The following is an 11,368-nucleotide window of genomic DNA, read 5'->3' on the forward strand; positions in this document are numbered from 1 at the left end:
ACCAAACTTGATAAAGAAAGAGATTCAATAATTTATACCTTATTTTTATGAAGGTAGCAAACTCTTCACCATTTTCTTGTTCCCAAGCCACTCCAACACCAAACGAAATTATATCCGCGACTACGCGTTGCCCGGACCTCGATCCATATTTCGTAGCTTGAAATTTTGCTCAAAATCTTCACTTTTATGTGAGATTTAAGCTCCCTTTTGAGTGCAGAATTTTCTGGAAATTTTGGACCATTCTATGATGAAAAATGGGGGTTTTGACCCTTTTTATAATAAGTTTGGGTCGGTTTCACTGTAGCTACAGTACTGTAGCGGTACTGTTTCTACGCGACAGTTCAGTTTGTAACGTCTATAATTCTCTACTCCGACGCCCTATCGACGAGCGGTTTGTTGCATTACAAACTAGACTCGACAAACTTCATTTTAGGCTTTTCAAACACCTTAAAAATCCTCATATACTAGGAGATATGCCCCTCCAAAGTTGACTAAAAATCTGTCCAGCATTTTCTCAAATTTTCGTCGAACTTATTTTTCAAATTTCCAAATTTGCCCTTAGCCTTTCTCAATATTTCCGCATCAATATTTTCACCGACAACTTGTGTGCTAAACAAGATCAATAACGTAGCCTTTCTCTTAATTTCCCGCAATTATCTTGAATTATCCGAATGTACAAAATGCGGGATATAACAGTTCTACTACGACGAGAACGAGAGGTGTAACATTCAGGAAGACCCAATCGCCTACCTCAAACTCTAAATTACGTCGCCGATTATCTGCATAAGATATCTGCTGACTCTGTGCCACTAGTAACCTTTCTTGAATCACTTTCACTTTGTCAACCGCTTGCTGTATTAAATCCGGGCATACTAGCTAATTCTCTCCAATATCAAACCATCCTATGGGTGATCTACATCTCTGCCCATATAAAGCTTCATAAGGAACTATCTGAATACTGGAATGGTAACTGTGGTTATATGCAAACTTAAAAAGAGGCAAATGGACATTCCAACTACCTCGAAAATTAATCACACAAGCCCTTAGCATATCTTCAAGTGTTTGTACAGTACGCTCAACCTGTCCATCTGTCTGCGGGTGATATGCTGTACTAAGACTCACTTGAGTTCCCAATCCGTTCTGGAAAGATCTCCAGAAGCTAGCTGTGAACAGCGCCCCTCTATCTGAAATAATTTCTATAGGAACCCCATGAAGCCGTACAATCTCTCTAAGGTAGAGCTTCTGTTACACCCCGTATCTTCGAAGAAGCACTTATCAAATTTGAAACATAAGTACGTTGAGTTATGGTTAAGAAAAACCACTTTGGAGTATAAGGAGCAAGCATTATTAAGTATATTTAATGAGTGATAGGTATGCTGGAAGGTTTTATAAGGAAATGAGTGAAAGAAATGGAGTAGTACGACTATGGAGAAAGGATGGGTAAAGTTTTGTGTGAAACATTTGGTCCAACTTGAGGGAAGAATATATCTTAGCATATGAAGTGTTTTGAAGTGAAACAAAAGACTAAAATGAAGCTCGTCGAGTCTAGTTTCCAACACAACAAATCGCTAGTTGATAGGACTTCAGAGTAGATAATTATGGACGTTACAAGTTCGGCTGACAAAGAAAAAACGCGTGCTACAGTACTGCTGTAGTAACCGACTTGCTACAGTACTGCTGCACCCGACCCGAATTTCACCCTCATAAAAAGGATAATAACCCCCTTTTTTATCAGATTTTGCCCAGAAAATTCTAGAAAAACAGTTGAGGGTGTAAGAATATCAAAAAGTGAGCAATTTTCAAGTGGCAGAATATTAGTCTAGGTCCGGATAGCGCGTGGTTGTGATTGTAGTCTTGTTTGCGCTGGATTTTGACGTGGATTCGAAGTGGATATCAGAGATATTTCTAATTCGACAAGAGTAAGGTATGTATTTCTTTCTATTTACGCTAATATCGGTTCATTCACGAAGATAGAGTGGTTAAATAATTGTATAGTAAGTAGGTTAGTTACGGAAGTTGGAAAATAGAGTGTGGGATGTTTTATGGTATATATTAGTGTTGGAAATGATTTTATTGATGTTGGTATTGTTGTTGTTGTTGTTGGTTGCTGAATTGAGGTTTCGGGCTAGGCATATAACCAGAGGAGATGCTGCCGAAATTTCGGCAGATTCTAGAAAGATTTATTTGAAGGCTTAGGTTAAGTATATAACAATGGGCCTAATCATAGTATGAATGGTCTTATATGTAGACTTGCGGGCTGGGACGGATAAGCGTAGGTAGTTGGAGGCTGAACAGGTATGTTAAGGCTCGTCCCTTTCTTTCAAAGGCATGATTCCTATGGTACGATTTCATAAATGTTTCCGTAACCTTCTTGTTTTTAAAAGCTAAAAATCACGGTTCTTAAAGCTTCTCATGATGTCGAGGATAAGAATGATTTTATGATGGTGACAACGGTAATGATAATTTTGTGTTTTAAGAACTCAAGTTTATGATTTCAAAGCAAATATGAGAATGTGGAGCTACTTCTAGATTTTTTCAATTTTATTCATTGATGATGACTCTACTTCTAAAGGCTCCAAAGTGTATGTAAAGTTATCCCTTCTTTCAATTTGGCATGAATTACATAAAATGAGCGAACGACGAACGTACATGACTCCAATGAACTCTAGTTCTCAGTAGTGCTTGACATGACAGTTGACTTTGATTCTCAAGTGTTGGTTCATTCTGATTATTCTATTGAGTCTCAGAAAGATGATTTAGTTGTATATGTTTTCTCCTGATATTCTATTCGTGCATAACGTTATTACATCATTTCACCGAGTCCGGGTCGGGTACGTATTCGTGCACAGTTTCATTGCATTGTTCACCGAGTGCCTCACTAGAGGGCCGGGTACGGTATATATATGATTATTTCACCGAGTGCCTCACTAGAGGGCCGGGTACGGTATATATATATGATTATTTCACCGAGTCCCTCACTAGAGGGCCGGGTACGGTATATATATGACTATTTCACCAAGTCCCTCACTAGAGGGCCGGGTACGGTATATATATGATCATTTCACCGAGTCCCTCACTAGAGAGCCGGGTACGGTATATTAAATAGATGTGCATGACTCTCATCTCATAAGGCACAGGTGCATTGGTATCTTTGTTTATCATACTTGTCTCCTGTCATCTTTTACTCAGTCATGATCTTTTTTATTGTATTTCATGCTTTACATACTCAATACATTTTTCGTACTGATCCCTTTTCTTTTGGGGCTGGGTTTCATGTCCGCAGGTACAGATACTCAATGTGGTGATCGTCCAACTTAGGACTGCTACTCAGCTGCTTAGAGAGCTCCATTGTTCCGGAGCTTGAGTCATTTTGATACAGATCCTTTTGATATCGACTTATGCATATTTAGGGGTACGGCGAGGCCCTGTACCGCTATAATTTACTAGTACGCTCGTAGAGGTCTGTTGACATGTGTGGGTTATGTATATGCGGTTTGGTCAGCTATACAGATTTATTTCGTTTTGGATATTCCCGTGTATAGTGGCAGCCTTGTCGACTTACATATTTTGTTATGCTTTGGTTAGCTGTGGCTTCTCAAGAGACAGGTTCTTTTTGATGTATGACATGATGAGTTCATAGCATGCTGTTACAGAGTGCCATATTGTTTTAAGTTTCAGTGTGATAATATCTAGCAGGTCATATACGAGTGCCCAGCTCAGGCACTAGTCATGGCCCATCGATTTAGGTCGTGACAGAAGTGGTATCAGAGCAGTTCATCCTCGGAGTTTCTACAGACCGTGTCTGGTAGAGTCTTGTTTATGGGTGTGAAGCCGGCCACACTTATAAATAGGAGGCTGCAGGGCATTTAGGAATCATTGACCTTTCTTTCTATCTTAGATCGTGCGATGAGAGCCAAGTCATAGGAAATGAAATTCCTTGTACTAACCCTTAATTTCAGCGAAAGAGTGGTGTTGACAAAGGAAGAGGATGATGATATTGGGATTACAAAGGTAAGTCACTTTGTTGAAATTACATCATCAAGATGTGCATCTTCTAAGAGAATAAATTGGTCATAATTGTATAGCAAAGCACGGGGAATTAGTTACATGTATAATTTAATGATAAGTTCAGTTTTAAGATTACAGACGACAGAAGTTGAAGGAATTTGTATAGAGGTAAGTATGGTAAAAAGGATTTTAAGTCAGATATGGTAAGAATGTTATAAGTATTGTTGAAATGTATAGCCAATGAATGGAAGTGACCAGGGAAATATACAAGGACGACTGATAAAAGTTCAAGTATATTCCGAGTTGTGACGCATGAGGTAAGTTTCGTCATCTTTGTATTTCTGTTCGATATTGAGAGCCCTGTGAGGCTAAGGTGTGTTACGCACGTATATATTTGGCCCTGTGAGGCATTACATGTATTTTCTGGGTTGCGTGCAGGTTTTGGGTAGTAAGAAGTATAGGGGAAACTCTGTCAAAATTTTCCTAAAATTTAAGGACGAGAACCAAGGATTTAAGAGATAATAAAGATTATACGTCTATTATTGCTACAGATTGATTAAAGGGAAAGTATAGAACATGTTGATATGGGATGATAAAATAAAGACGACGCTACAAGTGGACATCGGGCATCAGTTATTAGAATCAAAAGTACTATTTCGACTGAACAGATAGTTGGGCACATCACTATTTTGAGTATCCCCATAAATTTCGATCGGAATGGCAATGAAATACAACACTATAAGGTAAAACCTTTAAGGGGGGAAACAAGTAAGCTTGAGTACGAGCACAAGGACTGACTAAGGTATTGGAGGAATTATGACACCCGACAATGGGGCAATCGAAAAGTAATAGCGAGTTATGAGGCAAGATGAGCTAAGGAAATGCAAGGAGAAGCCATGAAAGTAGACGGAGATAAGATCGCAAGAAAAGAATTCAAGGATATTGCGTTGGTCGAAACAAGCTGGTGACAATGAACCCTCGTGAAATTTCCAGCCGCTAGTTACATCAATTGCGAGAGCATATGACATAGAACCATACAAACAATTGCCATGATGAGATGGCTAACAGAATGGTGCAAGTACGATGAGGAGGATACTTCACTCTACAGCCCTCCAGACCGAGAAGAGGATAGACCGGCTATAGGTATATGAGTCTTTTATTGGAACTTATTATGTGTGTACAACTATTGCAGGATACCATTAATAGTTGACAAATGGAAGTTTTGAAGGGACCGATAACCAAAGTACTTATAGATAACTGCGGCTAAGAAGTTTTACCGCTACGAGGAATCTTAAAAATTTAGGAATGGAAAACAGTTGTATGTGTTGATTGATGGCTTGTCATCGGGAGTTCCAAAGGCTAAAATAGCATTTGTTTCGTCGGAAGAGTAAGGAATCCTTTTAGTCTAGAGGGAGATGCATTACGAGAATTTATCGTAATCCGTTAGAATTTTAGCTTGTTCTAGGTTATGTGATAAAGGTCACGCAATAGGGTGGATGCGATTATACCAACACTAACGCGCCAGATCCTATTAGCACTCCAAGGTTAAGCGTGCTGGGGTGAGAGTAATACTAGGATGGGTGACTCCCCTGGGAAGTGTACGAAAAGTCTTACAAATTCAGATATAAGGGACAGATGAGAAGCTAGAGTAGCTTAAGGGAAATTAGAGTATGCAGAGTGGTTGGAAACCTTAAGAGGTCACGAAAGATGTGGCGAACTAGATCGGTGGTGAGAAAGAAAGTGCATCACAGCTCTAGAATTAGGACGAGTTCGAATAGTATTTGGAGATACTTTGTAAGTAAGGGGTTAGTAACCATATATATGTATAGGTATGATATCCCATATGTGACTGCGCCAAATTGGTATGTGTGTCCCAGCATCCGGCGCTACTATATACTGAAGGCATTAATCGAACAGGGTAGAGAAGTTCAAGTGACAAATGCTACAAGGTAAGTTGATGCTATTTTCACTACAGGTTAGAATTGGAAAGTCCTAATGCCATAACGCCAGGAAAAGGAAGAAAGTGGGTATATAGAAAGTAAAAGGATTAGAATGTCTTAAGTGTAAGCAACGAGGGAGAGTGAAGTTTCCAAGAGGGACGACGGGCAAGGCAAGGGACTATTTGAATGAGATTCGAAGGTAGGCATGCGAAAGGGATAAAGTGTGGTAGTATGGAAACAAAAGATGAATGCTTAGAGTTAGAGAACAAGCTTCGATAAGTGGGACTAAAGGATAGTAATCACCAATAAGGATGGAAGGTAAGAGAAATAATGATCAGGCCTTGCAACGATGCTAAGAGATTTCCAGCTCTCGAGAGGTATATAAAGGGATAAATGTGTAGTCATATTGACACGGTTGCCTCGGACACGGAGGAGCCTTCCAAAAAGATGGTTTAAGAATAGAATGGATTTGTGCGTTTAAAGGAATATTTCACAAACTTCAGGGTCAATACTATAAAATAACAAGTGGATAAGGGCGTTGGAGGAGGAAGGAACTCAAGGAAGGTTTGAGGAGGAAAGCAGGAAAGGTACACTAATGGGCTGATCAAAAGGAGAGGAGAGAAGAAGAAGGGAAGAAAAGGAAAATTGAGCAATCACCAAGGACAAACGAGAGGATAATGAACTAACAAAGTTAACCAGGAGGTAATACATCAATGACATGGGATAAGGATAAGAAATACCGAGATTTAATTATAAAAGAAATAGAAGGATGTATGGGAAATATTCATGAGTATGGACTAGCCTTGGCGGCAGGAAGGAGAAGAAAGAAGAGGGCATATTTGCAAGGATTTAACGACACGAACAAGAAATGGCCGAACACTGGAAGAACTATAACGCATAGGTGGGACGCAAATAAGTAGTCAAGGAAAATTTCGGATAAGTAAGCTAAGTGAATAAAAGTATTGATAGTGGAAGGGGAAGAGTGTAGCATATTAACTCTCAATGATATATTGTAGACGTAGAGTGAAACCAGAAACTTAGAGTAAGAAGAATTTCAATGATAACAGTTGTGAAGGAAGACAAAGGATAAAAAGAGCAAAGTGTGACCAAACGTTCCGTGAAATGTTTTGATGGATTCCAATGTCCCCATTAACCCGTTGATTCGGAAAATGTTCAGTCATAAAAGGTAGAAGTAGAAAGGCCTTAAAGAAGGCAACAAGAATGGATCATTAAAGCATAAGCGCTTCGTTCAAATGCAAAGCCCTTGATTAGAAGAAAGGAAAATAAGTCAAGCTATACGATGAGAGAATTCCGGTATTATAAGAGACCAAAGGAATTGGAGGACATTGAGGATCGACGTACTCCAACATTCGAAGAAGCACTTATCAAATTTGAAACATAAGTACATTGAGTTATGGTTAAGTAAAACCACTTTGGGTATAAGGAGCAAGCATTATTAAGTATATTTAATGAGTGAAGGATGTATATAAGGTATACCAGAAGGTTTTATAAGGAAATGAGTGGAAGAAATGGAGTAGTACGACTTTGAAGTAAGGATGGGTAAAGTTTCGTGTGAAAAATTTGGTCCAACTTGAGGGAAGAATATCTCTTAGCATATGAAGTGTTTTGAAGTGAAACAAAAGCCTAAAATGAAGTTAGTCGAGTCTAGTTTCCAACGCAACAAACCGTTCATTGGTAGAACTTTGAAGTAAAGAATTATGGATGTTACAAGTTCGGCTGACAAAGCAGAACGCGCGCTACAGTACTACTGCAGTAAATTGCTACAGTCACCCCCGGAATTTCACCGTCATAAAAAGGGTAATAACCCCCTTTTAGATCAAATTTTTCCTAGAAAATTCTAGAAAAACAGTTGAGGGTGTGAGAATATCAAAAAGTGAGCAATTCTCAAGTGGCGGAATATTAGTCTAGGTCCGGATAGCGCGTGGTTGTGATTGTAGTCTTGTTTGCGTTGGATTTTGACGTGGATTCGAAGTGGATATCAGAGATATTTCTACTTCAACAAGAGTAAGGTATGGATTTCTTTCTATTTACGCTAATATCGGTTCAATCACGAAGATAGAGTGGTTAAATAATTGTATAGTAAGTGGGTTTGTTACGGAAGTTGGAAAATGGCGTGTGGGCTGTTTTATGGTATATATTAGTGTTGGAAATGATGTTATTGATGTTGGTATTGTTGTTGTTGTTTTTGGTTGCTGAATTGAGGTTTCGGGCTAGGCATATAACCAGAGGAGATGCTGCCGAAATTTCGGCAGATTCTAGAAAGATTTATTTGAAGGCTTAGGATAAGTATATAACAATGGGCCTAATCATAGTATGAATGGTCTTATATGTAGACTTGCGGGCTTGGACGGATAAGCGTAGGTAGTTGGAGGTTGAACAAGTATGTTAAGACTCGTCCCTTTCTTTCAAAGGCATGATTCCTATGGTATGATTTCATACATGTTTCCGTAACCTTCTTGTTTTCAAAAGCTAAAAATCCATGGTTCTTAAATCTTCTCATGATGTCGAGGATAAGAATGATTTTATGATAGTGACAACGATAATGATGATTTTTTGTTTTAAGAACTCAAGTTTATGATTTCAAAGCGCATATGAGAATGTGGAGCTAATTCTAGATTTTTTCAATTTTATTCATTGATGATGACTCTACTTCTAAAGGATCCAAAGTGTATGTAAAGTTATCCCTTCTTTCTTTTTGGCATGAATTACATAAAATGAGTGAACGACGAACGTACATGACTCCAACGAACTCTAGTGCTCGGTAGTGCTTGACATGATAGTTGCCTTTAATTCTCAAGTGTTGGTTCATTCTGATTATTCTATTGAGCCTCAGATGATAGTTTATTTGTATATGGTTGCTCCTAATATTCTATTCGTGCATAACGTTATTACATCATTTCACTGAGTCCCGGCCCAGGTAAGTATTTGTGCACAGATTCGTTGCATTGTTCACCGAGTCCCTCACTAGAGGGCCGGGTACGGTATATATATGATTATTTCACCGAGTCCCTCACTAGAGGGCCGGGTACAGTATAAATATGATTATTTCACCGAGTCCCTCACTAGAGGACCGGGTACGGTATATATATGATTATTTCACCGAGTCCCTCACTAGAGGGCCGGGTACGGTATATATATGATCATTTCACCGAGTCCCTCACTAGAGGGCCGGGTACGGTAAATTATATACATGTGCATGACTTTCATCTCATAAGGCACAGGTACATTGGTATCTTTAATTATCATACTTGTCTCCTGTCATCTTTTACTCAGTCATGATCTTCTTTATCGTATTTCATGCTATACATACTCAGTACATTTTCCATACTGACCCCTTTTCTTTAGGGGCTGTGTTTCATGCCCGCAGGTACAGATACTCAGTGTGGTGATCCTCCAACTTAGGACTGCTACTCAGCTGCTTGGTGAGCTCTATTGTTCTGGAGCTTGAGTCATTTTGGTACAGATCCTTTTGATATTGACTTATGCATATTCATGGGTACGGCGAGGCCCTGTATTGCCATATTTTACTAGTACGCTCGTAGAGGTCTGTAGACATACGTGGGTTGTGTATATGCGGTTTGGTCAGCTATACAGATGTATTTCATTTTGGATATTCCCGTATATAGTGGCAGCCTTGTCAGCTTGCATATTTTGTTATGCTTTGGTTAGGGCTTCTCAGGAGATAGGTATTTTTTGATGTATGACATGATAAGTTCACAGCATGCTGTTATAGATTGCCATATTGTTTTCTGTTTCAGTCTAATTATATCTAGCAGGTCGTATACGGGTGCCCAGCTCAGGCACTAGTCATGGCCCATCGGTTTGGGTCGTGACAGCTTCGCATAATCTTCAACTGAATAAGTAGTTCTGACAGGTAGGAAGTGGGCTGACTTGGTAAGCCTATTAACTATGACCTATATTGAATCATACTTCCGCTGAGTACGGGGCAAACCTATAATGAAATCCATATTAATTACCTCCCATTTTAATGTCATAATCTCAATAGCCTGCAATAAACCTCCGGGTGTCTGGTGCTGCAATAAACCTCTGGGTGTCTGGTTCTCTATCTTAACTTCTTGGCAATTTGAACACTGAGCGACAAACTCCGCTATGTCCTTCTTCATACCATCCCACCAATACAGTTCCTTGATAGCATGGTACATCTTTGTTATGCCCGAATGAATAGAATAACGAGAATTGTAGGCTTCCCCCATAACCTGTCAACGAAGCCCTGCAACATTAGGAACACATAATCTACCTCCATACCGGAGGACTCCGTCCCTTGTAATCACAAAGGGTGTCTTTTCTTTCTATGGAGCCGTATCCCGATAATGAACTAAAATAGGATCCTCGAACTGACGCTCCTTTATCTCAGCTACCAAAGATAACATCGTTGTATCCTTGACAGTAACTCCTATATTACCTGAGTCTAACAACCGAACTCCAAGCTAGCTAACTGATGAACTTTGCAGACTCTCTCTCATTCCTCTGGCTGCACGTATAATAAACTACCCATGGACTTATGACTGAGAGCATCGGCTACTACATTGGCCTTCCCGGGATGGTAAAGAATATCAATATCATAATCTTTTAGCAACTCTAGCCATCGCCTCTGACGTAAGTTCAAGTCCTTCTGCTTAAAGATATACAGGAGGCTTTTATGGTCGGTATAGATATCAACATAGACACCGAATAAGTAGTGCCTCCACATTTTTAAAGCATGAATCACTGCAGCTAACTCAAGATCATGGGTTGGATAATTCTTCTCGTGCTTCTTCAGCTGTCTAGAATCATAAGCAACAACCTTACCGTGTTGCATTAATAAGCAGCCCAACCCAATACCTGAAGCATCACAATATATCACATAGCCATTTGTTCCCTCTGGAAGAGTCAAGATGGGTGATGAGGTCAACTTATCCCTTAATATCTGAAAACTCCGCTCTCATGCATCCGTCCACTGAAACTTAGCTGATTTTTTGGTCAGCTTGGTTAGTGGGGCTAAAAGAGAATAAAATCCCTCTACGAAACTCCTATAATACCTGCCATACCCAAGAAACTATGTATCTCTGTTGGTGTCATAGGCCTTGGCCAATTCCTCACAGCCTCAATCTTTTTAGTATCCACTCTAATGCCTTCATCTAACATAATGTGACCAAGATAAGCCACAGAGTTCAGCCAGAACTCACACTTAGAAAACTTCGCATATAACTCTCTATCTCGAAGAACTCCAAGCACTGCACGAAGATGATCTGCATGTTCAGCCTCTGACAGTGAATAAACCAGAATATCATCTATAAATAAAATCACGAACAGATCTAGGAAGGGTCTGAATACACGATGCATCAAGTCCATGAATATAGCTGGAGCATTAGTTAACCCGAATGACATAACATGAAACT

The sequence above is a fragment of the Lycium barbarum genome, chromosome 4, assembly GCF_019175385.1.
Source record: "Lycium barbarum isolate Lr01 chromosome 4, ASM1917538v2, whole genome shotgun sequence".
Lineage (NCBI taxonomy): Eukaryota > Viridiplantae > Streptophyta > Magnoliopsida > Solanales > Solanaceae > Lycium > Lycium barbarum.